The sequence below is a fragment of the Nothobranchius furzeri genome, chromosome 7 (genome assembly GCF_043380555.1).
Source record: "Nothobranchius furzeri strain GRZ-AD chromosome 7, NfurGRZ-RIMD1, whole genome shotgun sequence".
Lineage (NCBI taxonomy): Eukaryota > Metazoa > Chordata > Actinopteri > Cyprinodontiformes > Nothobranchiidae > Nothobranchius > Nothobranchius furzeri.
The window spans coordinates 537277-551994 of NC_091747.1; positions in this window are offsets into that span (position 1 = coordinate 537277).

Genomic DNA, 14718 nt, shown 5'->3' on the forward strand with positions numbered 1-14718 from the left:
CTTGTAACGTTTCAGCCTGATTGGACCTTGTTTTCACACAAATGGACCCAGAATGATGTGAAATTGTGCTTCGTGCAACATAATTCTGGGTGCAATTTAAAAACCATAAGTGCTAATGACTCCATTCCTTTTTGTGGCTGTAGGGGCTGTTGATTGGAGTACACTAAAAAAAGCCTGACCTCTCTAGGACATTCAGAAGCCAAGTTATAAGCCCACAAAGGTGTAACTGGACTACTTCTTTAAAGTGACACCAGGCCCGGTGACCTTTGGGACATCGTTTGACCCCCTTAGGAAAGTGCTATCATCATGAAACGTTCAGATCACTTACAACTCAATAGATTCTACCTTCCTGTAACGTTTCAGCCTGACTGGACCTTGTTTTCACACAAATGAACCCAGAATGATGTGAAATTGTGCTTCGTGCAACATAATTCTGGGTGCCATTTACAAACCATAAGTGCTAATGACTCCATTCATTTTTGTGGTTGTAGGGGCTGTTGATTGGAGTACACTAAAACAAACCTGACCTCTCTAGGACATTCAGAAGCCAAGTTATAAGCCCACAAATGTGAAACTGGACTACTTGTTTAAAGTGACACCAGGCCCGGTGACCTTTGGGATATGGTTTGACCCCCTATAGGAATGTGCGATCATCATGAAACATTCAGATCACTTACAACTCAATAGATTCTACCTTCTTGTAACGTTTCAGCCTGATTGGACCTTGTTTTCACACAAATGGACCCAGAATGATGTGAAATTGTGCTTCGTGCAACATAAGTCTGGGTGCCATTTAAAAACCATAAGTGCTAATGACTAAATTCCTTTTTGGGGTAATGGGGGCTGTTAATTGGAGTACTCTAAATTAAACCTGACCTCTCTACGATATTCAGAAGCCAATTTATGAGCCCACAAATGTGTAACTGGACTACTTCTTTAAAGTGACACCAGGCCCGGTGACCTTTGGGACATGGTTTGACCCCCTTAGGAAAGTGCTATCATCATGAAACGTTCAGATCACTTACAACTCAATAGATTCTACCTTCCTGTAACGTTTCAGCCTGATTGGACCTTGTTTTCACACAAATGGACCCAGAATGATGTGAAATTGTGCTTCGTGCAACATAATTCTGGGTGCCATTTAAAAACCATAAGTTCTAATGACTCCATTCCTTTTTGTGGTTGTAGGGGCTGTTGATTGGAGTACACTAAAACAAACCTGATCTCTCTAGGACATTCAAAAGCCAAGTTATAAGCCCACAAATGTGTAACTGGACCACTTCTTTAAATTGACACCAGATCCGGTGACCTTTGGGACATGGTTTGACCCCCTCAGGAAAGTGCTATCATCATGAAACGTTCAGATCACTTACAACTCAATAGATTCTACCTTCCTGTAACGTTTCAGCCTGATTGGACCTTGTTTTCACACAAATGAACCCAGAATGATGTGAAATTGTGCTTCGTGCAACATAATTCTGGGTGCTATTTAAAAACCATAAGTGCTAATGACTCCATTCCTTTTTGGGGTAATGGGGGCTGTTAATTGGAGTACTCTAAAACAAACCTGACCTCTCTAGGATATTCAGAAGCCAAGTTATAAGCCCACAAAGGTGTAACTGGACTACATCTTTAAAGTGACACCAGGCCCGGTGACCTTTGGGACATGGTTTGACCCCCTATAGGAATGTGCGATCATGATGAAACGTTCAGATCACTTACAACTCAATAGATTCTACCTTCTTGTAACGTTTCAGCCTGATTGGACCTTGTTTTCACACAAATGAACCCAGAATGATGTGAAATTGTGCTTCGTGCAACATAATTCTGGGTTCCATTTACAAACCATAAGTGCTAATGACTCCATTCATTTTTGTGGTTGTAGGGGCTGTTGATTGGAGTACACTAAAACAAACCTGACCTCTATAGGACATTTAGAAGCCAAGTTATAAGCCCACAAATGTGAAACTGGACTACTTCTTTAAAGTGACACCAGGCCCGGTGACCTTTGGGACATGGTTTGACCCCCTATAGGAATGTGCGATCATCATGACACGTTCAGATCACTTACAACTCAATAGATTCTACCTTCTTGTAACGTTTCAGCCTGACTGGACCTTGTTTTCACACAAATGGACCCAGAATGATGTGAAATTGTGCTTCGTACAACATAATTCTGGGTGCCATTTAAAAAACATAAGTGCTAATGACTCCATTCCTTTTTGTGGTTGTAGGGGCTGTTGATTGGAGTACACTAAAACAAACCTGATCTCTCTAGGACATTCAGAAGCCAAGTTATAAGCCCACAAATGTGTAACTGGACTACTTCTTTACATTGACACCAGATCCGGTGACCTCTGGGACATGGTTTGACCCCCTTAGGAAAGTGCTATCATCATGAAACGTTCAGATCACTTACAACTCAATAGATTCTACCTTCTTGTAACGTTTCAGCCTGATTGGACCTTGTTTTCACACAAACGAACCCAGCATGATGTGAAATTGTGCTTCGTGCAACATAATTCTGGGTGCCATTTACAAACCATAAGTGCTAATGACTCCATTCCTTTTTGTGGCTGTAGGGGCTGTTGATTGGAGTACACTAAAACAAGCCTGACCTCTCTAGGACATTCAGAAGCCAAGTTATAAGCCCACAAATGTGTAACTGGACTACTTCTTTAAAGTGACACCAGGCCCGGTGACCTTTGGGACATGGTTTGACCCCCTTAGGAAAGTGCTATCATCGTGAAACGTTCAGATCACTTACAACTCAATAGATTCTACCTTCTTGTAACGTTTCAGCCTGATTGGACCTTGTTTTCACTCAAATGGACCCAGAATGATGTGAAATTGTGCTTCGTGCAACATAATTCTGGGTGCCATTTACAAACCATAAGTGCTAATGACTCCATTCCTTTTTGTGGCTGTAGGGGCTGTTGATTGGAGTACACTAAAACAAGCCTGACCTCTCTAGGACATTCAGAAGCCAAGTTATAAGCCCACAAAGGTGTAACTGGACTACTTCTTTAAAGTGACACCAGGCCCGGTGACCTTTGGGACATGGTTTGACCCCCTTAGGAAAGTTCTATCATCATGAAACGTTCAAATCACTTACAACTCCATAGATTCTACCTTCCTGTAACGTTTCAGCCTGACTGGACCTTGTTTTCACACAAATGAACCCAGAATGATGTGAAATTGTGCTTCGTGCAACATAATTCTGGGTACCATTTGAAAACCATAAGTGCTAATGACTCCATTCCTTTTTGGGGTAATGGGGGCTGTTAAATGGAGTACTCTAAAACAAACCTGACCTCTCTAGGATATTCAGAAGCCAAGTTATAAGCCCACAAAGGTGTAACTGGACTACATCTTTAAAGTGACACCAGGCCCGGTGACCTTTGGGACATGGTTTGACCCCCTATAAGAATGTGCGATCATCATGAAACGTTCATATAACTTACAACTCAATAGATTCTACCTTCTTGTAACGTTTCAGCCTGATTGGACCTTGTTTTCACACAAATGAACCCAGAATGATGTGAAATTGTGCTTCGTGCAACATAATTCTGGGTACCATTTGAAAACCATAAGTGCTAATGACTCCATTCCTTTTTGGGGTAATGGGGGCTGTTAAATGGAGTACTCTAAAACAAACCTGACCTCTCTAGGATATTCAGAAGCCAAGTTATAAGCCCACAAAGGTGTAACTGGACTACACCTTTAAAGTGACACCAGGCCCGGTGACCTTTGGGACATGGTTTGACCCCCTATAGGAATGTGCGATCATCATGAAACGTTCAGATCACTTACAACTCAATAGATTCTACCTTCTTGTAATGTTTCAGCCTGATTGGACCTTGTTTTCACACAAATGAACCCAGAATGATGTGAAATTGTGCTTCGTGCAACATAATTCTGGGTGCCATTTACAAACCATAAGTGCTAATGACTCCATTCATTTTTGTGGTTGTAGGGGCTGTTGATTGGAGTACACTAAAACAAACCTGACCTCTCTAGGACATTCAGAAGCCAAGTTATAAGCCCACAAATGTGAAACTGGACTACTTCTTTAAAGTGACACCAGGCCCGGTGACCTTTGGGACATGGTTTGACCCCCTATAGGAATGTGCGATCATCATGAAACGTTCAGATCACTTACAACTCAATAGATTCTACCTTCTTGTAACGTTTCAGCCTGACTGGACCTTGTTTTCACATAAATGGACCCAGAATGATGTGAAATTGTGCTTCGTGCAACATAATTCTGGGTGCCATTTAAAAAACATAAGTGCTAATGACTCCATTCATTTTTGTGGTTGTAGGGGCTGTTGATTGGAGTACTCCAAAACAAACCTGACCTCTCTAGGATATTCAGAAGCCAAGTTATAAGCCCACAAATGTGTAACTGGACTACTTCTTTAAAGTTACACAAGATCCGGTGACCTTTAGGACATGGTTTGACCCCCTTAGGAAAGTGCGATCATCATGAAACGTTCAGATCACTTACAACTCAATAGATTCTACCATCCTGTAACGTTTCAGCCTGATTGGACCTTGTTTTCACACAAATGAACCCAGAATGATGTGAAATTGTGCTTTGTGCAACATAATTCTGGGTGCCATTTAAAAACCATAAGTGCTAATGACTCCATTCCTTTTTGGGGTAATGGGGGCTGTTAATTGGAGTACTCTAAAACAAACCTGACCTCTTTAGGATATTCAGAAGCCAAGTTATAAGCCCACAAAGGTTTAACTGGACTACTTCTTTAAAGTGACACCAGGCCCGGTGACCTTTGGGACATGGTTTGACCCCCTATAGTAATGTGCGATCGTCATGAAACGTTCAGATCACTTACAACTCAACAGATTCTACCTTCTTGTAACGTTTCAGCCTGACTGGGCCTTGTTTTCACACAAATGGACCCAGAATGATGTGAAATTGTGCTTCGTGCAACATAATTCTGGGTGCCATTTAAAAACCATAAGTGCTAATGACTAAATTCCTTTTTGGGGTAATGGGGGCTGTTAATTGGAGTACTCTAAATTAAACCTGACCTCTCTAGGATATTCAGAAGCCAAGTTATGAGCCCACAAATGTGTAACTGGACTACTTCTTTAAAGTGACACCAGGCCCGGTGACCTTTGGGACATGGTTTGACCCCCTTAGGAAAGTGCTATCATCATGAAACGTTCAGATCACTTACAACTCAATAGATTCTACCTTCCTGTAACGTTTCAGCCTGATTGGACCTTGTTTTCACACAAATGGACCCAGAATGATGTGAAATTGTGCTTCGTGCAACATAATTCTGGGTGCCATTTACAAACCATAAGTGCCAATGACTCCATTCCTTTTTGTGGCTGTAGGGGCTGTTGATTGGAGTACACTAAAACAAGCCTGACCTCTCTAGGACATTCAGAAGCCAAGTTAGAAGCCCACAATGGTGTAACTGGACTACTTCTTTAAAGTGACACCAGGCCCGGTGACCTTTGGGACATGGTTTGACCCCCTATAGGAATGTGCGATCATCATGAAACGTTCAGATCACTTACAACTAAATAGATTCTACCTTCTTGTAACGTTTCAGCCTTAATGGACCTTGTTTTCACACAAATGGACCCAGAATGATGTGAAATTGTGCTTCGTGCAAAATAATTCTGGGTGCCATTTACAAACTATAAGTGCTAATGACTCCATTCCTTTTTGTGGTTGTAGGGGCTGTTGATTGGAGTACACTAAAACAAACCTGATCTCTCTAGGACATTCAGAAGCCAAGTTATAAGCCCACAAAGGTGTAACTGGACTACTTCTTTAAAGTGACACCAGGCCCGGTGACCTTTGGGACATGGTTTGACACCCTATAGGAATGTGCGATCATCATGAAACGTTCATATCACTTACAACTCAATAGATTCTACCTTCTTGTAATGTTTCAGCCTGATTGGACCTTGTTTTCACACAAATTGACCCAGAATGATGTGAAATTGTGCTTCGTGCAACATAATTCTGGGTGACATTTACAAACCATAAGTGCTAATGACTCCATTCCTTTTTGTGGCTGTAGGGGCTGTTGATTGGAGTACACTAAAACAAGCCTGACCTCTCTAGGACATTCAGAAGCCAAGTTATAAGCCCACCAAGGTGTTACTGGACTACTTCTTTAAAGTGACACCAGGCCCGGTGACCTTTGGGACATGGTTTGACCCCCTTAGGAAAGTGCTATCATCATGAAACGTTCAGATCACTTACAACTCAATAGATTCTACCTTCCTGTAACGTTTCAGCCTGATTGGACCTTGTTTTCACACAAATGAACCCAGAATGATGTGAAATTGTGCTTCGTGCAACATAATTCTGGGTGCCATTTAAAAACCATAAGTGCTAATGACTCCATTCCTTTTGTGGTTGTAGGGGCTGTTTATTGAAGTACACTAAAACAAGCCTGGCCTGTCTAGGACATTCAGAAGCCAAGTTATAAGCCCACAAAGGTGTAACTGGACTACTTCTTTAAAGTGGCACCAGGCCCGTTGACCTTTGGGACATGGTTTGACCCCCTTAGGAATGTGCTATCATCATGAAACGTTCAGATCACTTACAACTCAATAGATTCTACCTTCCTGTAACGTTTCAGCCTGATTGGACCTTGTTTTCACACATATGAACCCAGAATGATGTGAAATTGTGCTTCGTGCAACATAATTCTGGGTGCCATTAAAAAACCATAAGTGCTAATGACTCAATTCCTTTTTGTGGTTTTAGGGGCTGTTGATTGGAGTACACTAAAACAAACCTGATCTCTCTAGGACATTCAGAAGCTAAGTTATAAGCCCACAAATGTGTAACTGGACTACTTTTTGAAATTGACAACGATCCGGTGACCTTTGGGACATGGTTTTACCTCCTTAGGAAAGTGCTATCATCATGAAACGTTCAGATCACTTACAACTCAAAAGATTCTAACTTCCTGTAACGTTTCAGCCTGATTGGACCTTGTTTTCACACAAATGAACCCAGAATAATGTGAAATTGTGCTTCGTGCCACATAATTCTGGGTGCCATTTACAAACCATAAGTGCTAATGACTCCATTCCTTTTTGTGGTTGTAGGGGCTGTTGATTGGAGTACACTAAAAAAAACCTGATCTCTCTAGGACATTCAGAAGCCAAGTTATAAGCCCACAAATGTGTAACTGGACTACTTCTTTAAATTGACACTGATCCGGTGACCTTTGGGACATGGTTTTACCCCCTTAGGAAAGTGCTATCATCATGAAACGTTCAGATCACTTAAAACTCAATAGATTCTACCTTCCTGTAATGTTTCAGCCTGATTGGACCTTGTTTTCACACAAATGGACCCAGAATGATGTGAAATTGTGCTTCGTGCAACATAATTCTGGGTGCCATTTAAAAACCATAAGTGCTAATGACTCCATACCATTTTGGGGTAATGGGGGCTGTTAATTGGAGTACTCTAAATTAAACATGACCTCTCTAGGATATTCAGAAGCCATGTTATAAGCCCACAAAGGTGTAACTGGACTACTTATTTAAAGTGACACCAGGCCCGGTGACCTTTGGGACATGGTTTGACCCCCTTAGGAATGTGAGATCATCATGAAACGTTCAGATCACTTACAACTCAATAGATTCTACGTTCTTGTAACGTTTCAGCCTGATTGGACCTTGTTTTCACACAAATGGACCCAGAATGATGTGAAATTGTGCTTCGTGCAACATAATTCTGGGTGCCATTTCCAAACCATAAGTGCTAATGACTTTATTCCTTTTTGTGGTTGTAGGGGCTGTTTATTGGAGTACACTAAAACAAACCTGACCTCTCTAGGATATTCAGAAGCCAAGTTATAAGCCCACAAATGTGAAACTGGACTTATTCTTTAAAGTGAGACCAGGCCCGGTGACCTTTGGGACATGGTTTGACCCCCTATAGGAATGTGCGATCATCATGAAACGTTCAGATCACTTACAACTCAATAGATTCTACCTTCTTGTAACGTTTCAGCATGATTGGACCATTGTTTTCACACAAATGAACCCAGAATGATGTGAAATTGTGCTTCGTGCAACATAATTCTGGGTGCCATTTAAAAACCATAATTGCTAATGACTTCATTCCTTTTTGTGGTTGTAGGGGCTGTTGATTGGAGTACACTAAAACAAACCTGATCTCTCTAGGACATTCAGAAGCCAAGTTATAAGCCCACAAATGTGTAACTGGACCACTTCTTTAAATTGACACCAGATCCGGTGACCTTTGGGACATGGTTTGACCCCCTTAGGAAAGTGCTATCATCATGAAACGTTCAGATCACTTACAACTCAATAGATTCTACCTTCCTGTAACGTTTCAGCCTGATTGGACCTTGTTTTCACACAAATGAACCCAGAATGATGTGAAATTGTGCTTCGTGCAACAAAATTCTGGGTGACATTTAAAAACCATAAGTGCTAATGACTCCATTCCTTTTTGGGGTAATGGGGGCTGTTAATTGGAGTACTCTCAAACAAACCTGACCTCTCTAGGATATTCTGAAGCCAAGTTCTAAGCCCTCAAAGGTGTAACTGGACTACATCTTTAAAGTGACACCAGGCCCTGTGACCTTTGGGACATGGTTTGACCCCCTATAGGAATGTGCGATCATCATGAAACGTTCAGATCACTTACAACTCAATAGATTCTACCTTCTTGTAACGTTTCAGCCTGATTGGACCTTGTTTTCACACAAATGAACCCAGAATGATGTGAAATTGTGCTTCGTGCAACATAATTCTGGGTGCCATTTACAAACCATTAGTGCTAATGACTCCATTCATTTTTGTGGTTGTAGGGGCTGTTGATTGGAGTACACTAAAACAAACCTGACCTCTCTAGGACATTCAGAAGCCAAGTTATAAGCCCACAAATGTGAAACTGGACTACTTGTTTAAAGTGACACCAGGCCCGGTGACCTTTGGGACATGGTTTGACCCCAAATAGGAATGTGCGATCATCATGAAACATTCAGATCACTTACAACTCAATAGATTCTACCTTCTTGTAACGTTTCAGCCTGATTGGACCTTGTTTTCACACAAATGGACCCAGAATGAGGTGAAATTGTGCTTCGTGCAACATAATTCTGGGTGCCATTTAAAAACCATAAGTGCTAATGACTAAATTCCTTTTTGGGGTAATGGGGGCTGTTAATTGGAGTACTCTAAATTAAACCTGACCTCTCTGGGATATTCAGAAGCAGAGTTATAAGCCCACAAATGTGTAACTGGACTACTTATTTAAAGTGACACCAGGCCCGGTGACCTTTGGGACATGGTTTGACCCCCTTAGGAAAGTGCTCTCATCATGAAACGTTCAGATCACTTACAACTCAATAGATTCTACCTTCCTGTAACGTTTCAGCCTGATTGGACCTTGTTTTCACACAAATGGACCCAGAATGATGTGAAATTGTGCTTCGTGCAACATAATTCTGGGTGCCATTTAAAAACCATAAGTGCCAATGACTCCATTCCTTTTTGTGGCTGTAGGGGCTGTTGATTGGAGTACACTAAAACAAGCCTGACCTCTCTAGGACATTCTGAAGCCAAGTTATAAGCCCACAAAGGTGTAACTGGACTACTTCTTTAAAGTGACACCAGGACCGGTGACCTTTGGGACATGGTTTGACCCCCTATAGGAATGTGCGATCATCATGAAACGTTCAGATCACTTACAACTCAATAGATTCTACCTTCCTGTAACGTTTCAGCCTGATTGGACCTTGTTTTCACACAAATGAACCCAGAATGATGTGAAATTGTGCTTCGTGCAACATAATTCTGGGTGCCATTTAAAAACCATAAGTGCTAATGACTCCATTCCTTTTTGGGGTAATGGGGGCTGTTAATTGGAGTACTCTCAAACAAACCTGACCTCTCTAGGACATTCAGAAGCCAAGTTATAAGCCCACAAAGGTGTAACTGGACTACATCTTTAAAGTGACACCAGGCCCTGTGACCTCTGGGACATGGTTTGACCCCCTATAGGAATGTGCGATCATCATGAAACGTTCAGATCACTTACAACTCAATAGATTCTAACTTCTTGTAACGTTTCAGCCTGATTGGACCTTGTTTTCACACAAATGAACCCAGAATGATGTGAAATTGTGCTTCGTGCAACATAATTCTGGGTGCCATTTACAAACCATAAGTGCTAATGACTCCATTCATTTTTGTGGTTGTAGGGGCTGTTGATTGGAGTACACTAAAACAAACCTGACCTCTCTAGGACATTCAGAAGCCAAGTTATAAGCCCACAAATGTGAAACTGGACTACTTGTTTAAAGTGACACCAGGCCCGGTGACCTTTGGGACATGGTTTGACCCCAAATAGGAATGTGCGATCATCATGAAACATTCAGATCACTTACAACTCAATAGATTCTACCTTCTTGTAACGTTTCAGCCTGATTGGACCTTGTTTTCACACAAATGGACCCAGAATGAGGTGAAATTGTGCTTCGTGCAACATAATTCTGGGTGCCATTTAAAAACCATAAGTGCTAATGACTAAATTCCTTTTTGGGGTAATGGGGGCTGTTAATTGGAGTACTCTAAATTAAACCTGACCTCTCTGGGATATTCAGAAGCAGAGTTATAAGCCCACAAATGTGTAACTGGACTACTTATTTAAAGTGACACCAGGCCCGGTGACCTTTGGGACATGGTTTGACCCCCTTAGGAAAGTGCTCTCATCATGAAACGTTCAGATCACTTACAACTCAATAGATTCTACCTTCCTGTAACGTTTCAGCCTGATTGGACCTTGTTTTCACACAAATGGACCCAGAATGATGTGAAATTGTGCTTCGTGCAACATAATTCTGGGTGCCATTTAAAAACCATAAGTGCCAATGACTCCATTCCTTTTTGTGGCTGTAGGGGCTGTTGATTGGAGTACACTAAAACAAGCCTGACCTCTCTAGGACATTCTGAAGCCAAGTTATAAGCCCACAAAGGTGTAACTGGACTACTTCTTTAAAGTGACACCAGGACCGGTGACCTTTGGGACATGGTTTGACCCCCTATAGGAATGTGCGATCATCATGAAACGTTCAGATCACTTACAACTCAATAGATTCTACCTTCCTGTAACGTTTCAGCCTGATTGGACCTTGTTTTCACACAAATGAACCCAGAATGATGTGAAATTGTGCTTCGTGCAACATAATTCTGGGTGCCATTTAAAAACCATAAGTGCTAATGACTCCATTCCTTTTTGGGGTAATGGGGGCTGTTAATTGGAGTACTCTCAAACAAACCTGACCTCTCTAGGACATTCAGAAGCCAAGTTATAAGCCCACAAAGGTGTAACTGGACTACATCTTTAAAGTGACACCAGGCCCTGTGACCTCTGGGACATGGTTTGACCCCCTATAGGAATGTGCGATCATCATGAAACGTTCAGATCACTTACAACTCAATAGATTCTAACTTCTTGTAACGTTTCAGCCTGATTGGACCTTGTTTTCACACAAATGAACCCAGAATGATGTGAAATTGTGCTTCGTGCAACATAATTCTGGGTGCCATTTACAAACCATAAGTGCTAATGACTCCATTCATTTTTGTGGTTGTAGGGGCTGTTGATTGGAGTACACTAAAACAAACCTGACCTCTCTAGGACATTCAGAAGCCAAGTTATAAGCCCACAAATGTGAAACTGGACTACTTGTTTAAAGTGACACCAGGCCCGGTGACCTTTGGGACATAGTTTGACCCCCTATAGGAATGTGCGATCATCATGAAACATTCAGATCACTTACAACTCAATAGATTCTACCTTCTTGTAACGTTTCAGCCTGATTGGACCTTGTTTTCACACAAATGGACCCAGAAAGATGTGAAATTGTGCTTCGTGCAAAAAAATTCTGGGTGCCATTTAAAAACCATAAGTGCTAATGACTCCATTCCTTTTTGGGGTAATGGGGGCTTTTAATTGGAGTACTCTCAAACAAACCTGACCTCTGTAGGATATTCAGAAGCCAAGTTCTAAGCCCTCAAAGGTGTAACTGGACTACATCTTTAAAGTGACACCAGGCCCTGTGACCTTTGGGACATGGTTTGACCCCCTATAGGAATGTGCGATCATCATGAAACGTTCAGATCACTTACAACTCAATAGATTCTACCTTCTTGTAACGTTTCAGCCTGATTGGACCTTGTTTTCACACAAATGAACCCAGAATGATGTGAAATTGTGCTTCGTGCAACATAATTCTGGGTGCCATTTACAAACCATAAGTGCTAATGACTCCATTCCTTTTTGTGGCTGTAGGGGCTGTTGATTGGAGTACACTAAAACAAGCCTGACCTATCAAGGACATTCAGAAGCCAAGTTATAAGCCCACAAATGTGAAACTGGACTACTTCTTTAAAGTGACACCAGGCCCGGTGACCTTTGGGACATGGTTTGACCCCCTATAGGAATGTGCGATCATCATGAAACGTTCAGATCACTTACAACTCAATAGATTCTACCTTCTTGTAACGTTTCAGCCTGATTGGACCTTGTTTTCACACAAATGGACCCAGAATGATGTGAAATTGTGCTTCGTGCAACATAATTCTGGGTGCAATTTAAAAACCATAAGTGCTAATGACTCCATTCCTTTTTGTGGCTGTAGGGGCTGTTGATTGGAGTACACTAAAACAAGCCTGACCTCTCTAGGACATTCAGAAGCCAAGTTATAAGCCCACAAATGTGTAACGTGACCACTTCTTTAAATTGACACCAGATCCGGTGACCTTTGGGACATGGTTTGACCCCCTTAGGAAAGTGCTATCATCATGAAACGTTCAGATCACTTACAACTCAATAGATTCTACCTTCCTGTAACGTTTCAGCCTGATTGGACCTTGTTTTCACACAAATGAACCCAGAATGATGTGAAATTGTGCTTCGTGCAACAAAATTCTGGGTGACATTTAAAAACCATAAGTGCTAATGACTCCATTCCTTTTTGGGGTAATGGGGGCTGTTAATTGGAGTACTCTCAAACAAACCTGACCTCTCTAGGATATTCAGAAGCCAAGTTCTAAGCCCTCAAAGGTGTAACTGGACTACATCTTTAAAGTGACACCAGGCCCTGTGACCTTTGGGACATGGTTTGACCCCCTATAGGGATGTGCGATCATCATGAAACGTTCAGATCACTTACAACTCAATAGATTCTACCTTCTTGTAACGTTTCAGCCTTATTGGACCTTGTTTTCACACAAATGAACCCAAAATGATGTGAAATTGTGCTTCGTGCAACATAATTCTGGGTGCCATTTACAAACCATTAGTGCTAATGACTCCATTCATTTTTGTGGTTGTAGGGGCTGTTGATTGGAGTACACTAAAACAAACCTGACCTCTCTAGGACATTCAGAAGCCAAGTTATAAGCCCACAAATGTGTAACTGGACTACTTCTTTATATTGACACTGATCCGGTGACCTTTGGGACATGGTTTTACCCCCTTAGGAAAGTGCTATCATCATGAAACGTTCAGATCACTTAAAACTCAATAGATTCTACCTTCCTGTAATGTTTCAGCCTGATTGGACCTTGTTTTCACACAAATGGACCCAGAATGATGTGAAATTGTGCTTCGTGCAACATAATTCTGGGTGCCATTTAAAAACCATAAGTGCTAATGACTCCATACCATTTTGGGGTAATGGGGGCTGTTAATTGGAGTACTCTAAATTAAACATGACCTCTCTAGGATATTCAGAAGCCATGTTATAAGCCCACAAATGTGAAACTGGACTACTTGTTTAAAGTGACACCAGGCCCGGTGACCTTTGGGACATGGTTTGACCCCCTATAGGAATGTGCGATCATCATGAAACATTCAGATCACTTACAACTCAATAGATTCTACCTTCTTGTAACGTTTCAGCCTGATTGGACCTTGTTTTCACACAAATGGACCCAGAATGAGGTGAAATTGTGCTTCGTGCAACATAATTCTGGGTGCCATTTAAAAACCATAAGTGCTAATGACTAAATTCCTTTTTGGGGTAATGGGGGCTGTTAATTGGAGTACTCTAAATTAAACCTGACCTCTCTAGGATATTCAGAAGCAGAGTTATAAGCCCACAAATGTGTAACTGGACTACTTATTTAAAGTGACACCAGGCCCGGTGACCTTTGGGACATGGTTTGACCCCCTATAGGAATGTGCGATCATCATGAAACGTTCAGATCACTTACAACTCAATAGATTCTACCTTCTTGTAACGTTTCAGCCTGATTGGACCTTGTTTTCACACAAATGAACCCAGAATGATGTGAAATTGTGCTTCGTGCAACTTAATTCTGGGTGCCATTTACAAACCATTAGTGCTAATGACTCCATTCATTTTTGTGGTTGTAGGGGCTGTTGATTGGAGTACACTAAAACAAACCTGACCTCTCTAGGACATTCAGAAGCCAAGTTATAAGCCCACAAAGGTGTAACTGGACTACTTCTTTAAAGTGACACCAGGACCGGTGACCTTTGGGACATGGTTTGACCCCCTATAGGAATGTGCGATCATCATGAAACGTTCAGATCACTTACAACTCAATAGATTCTACCTTCCTGTAACGTTTCAGCCTGATTGGACCTTGTTTTCACACAAATGAACCCAGAATGATGTGAAATTGTGCTTCGTGCAACAT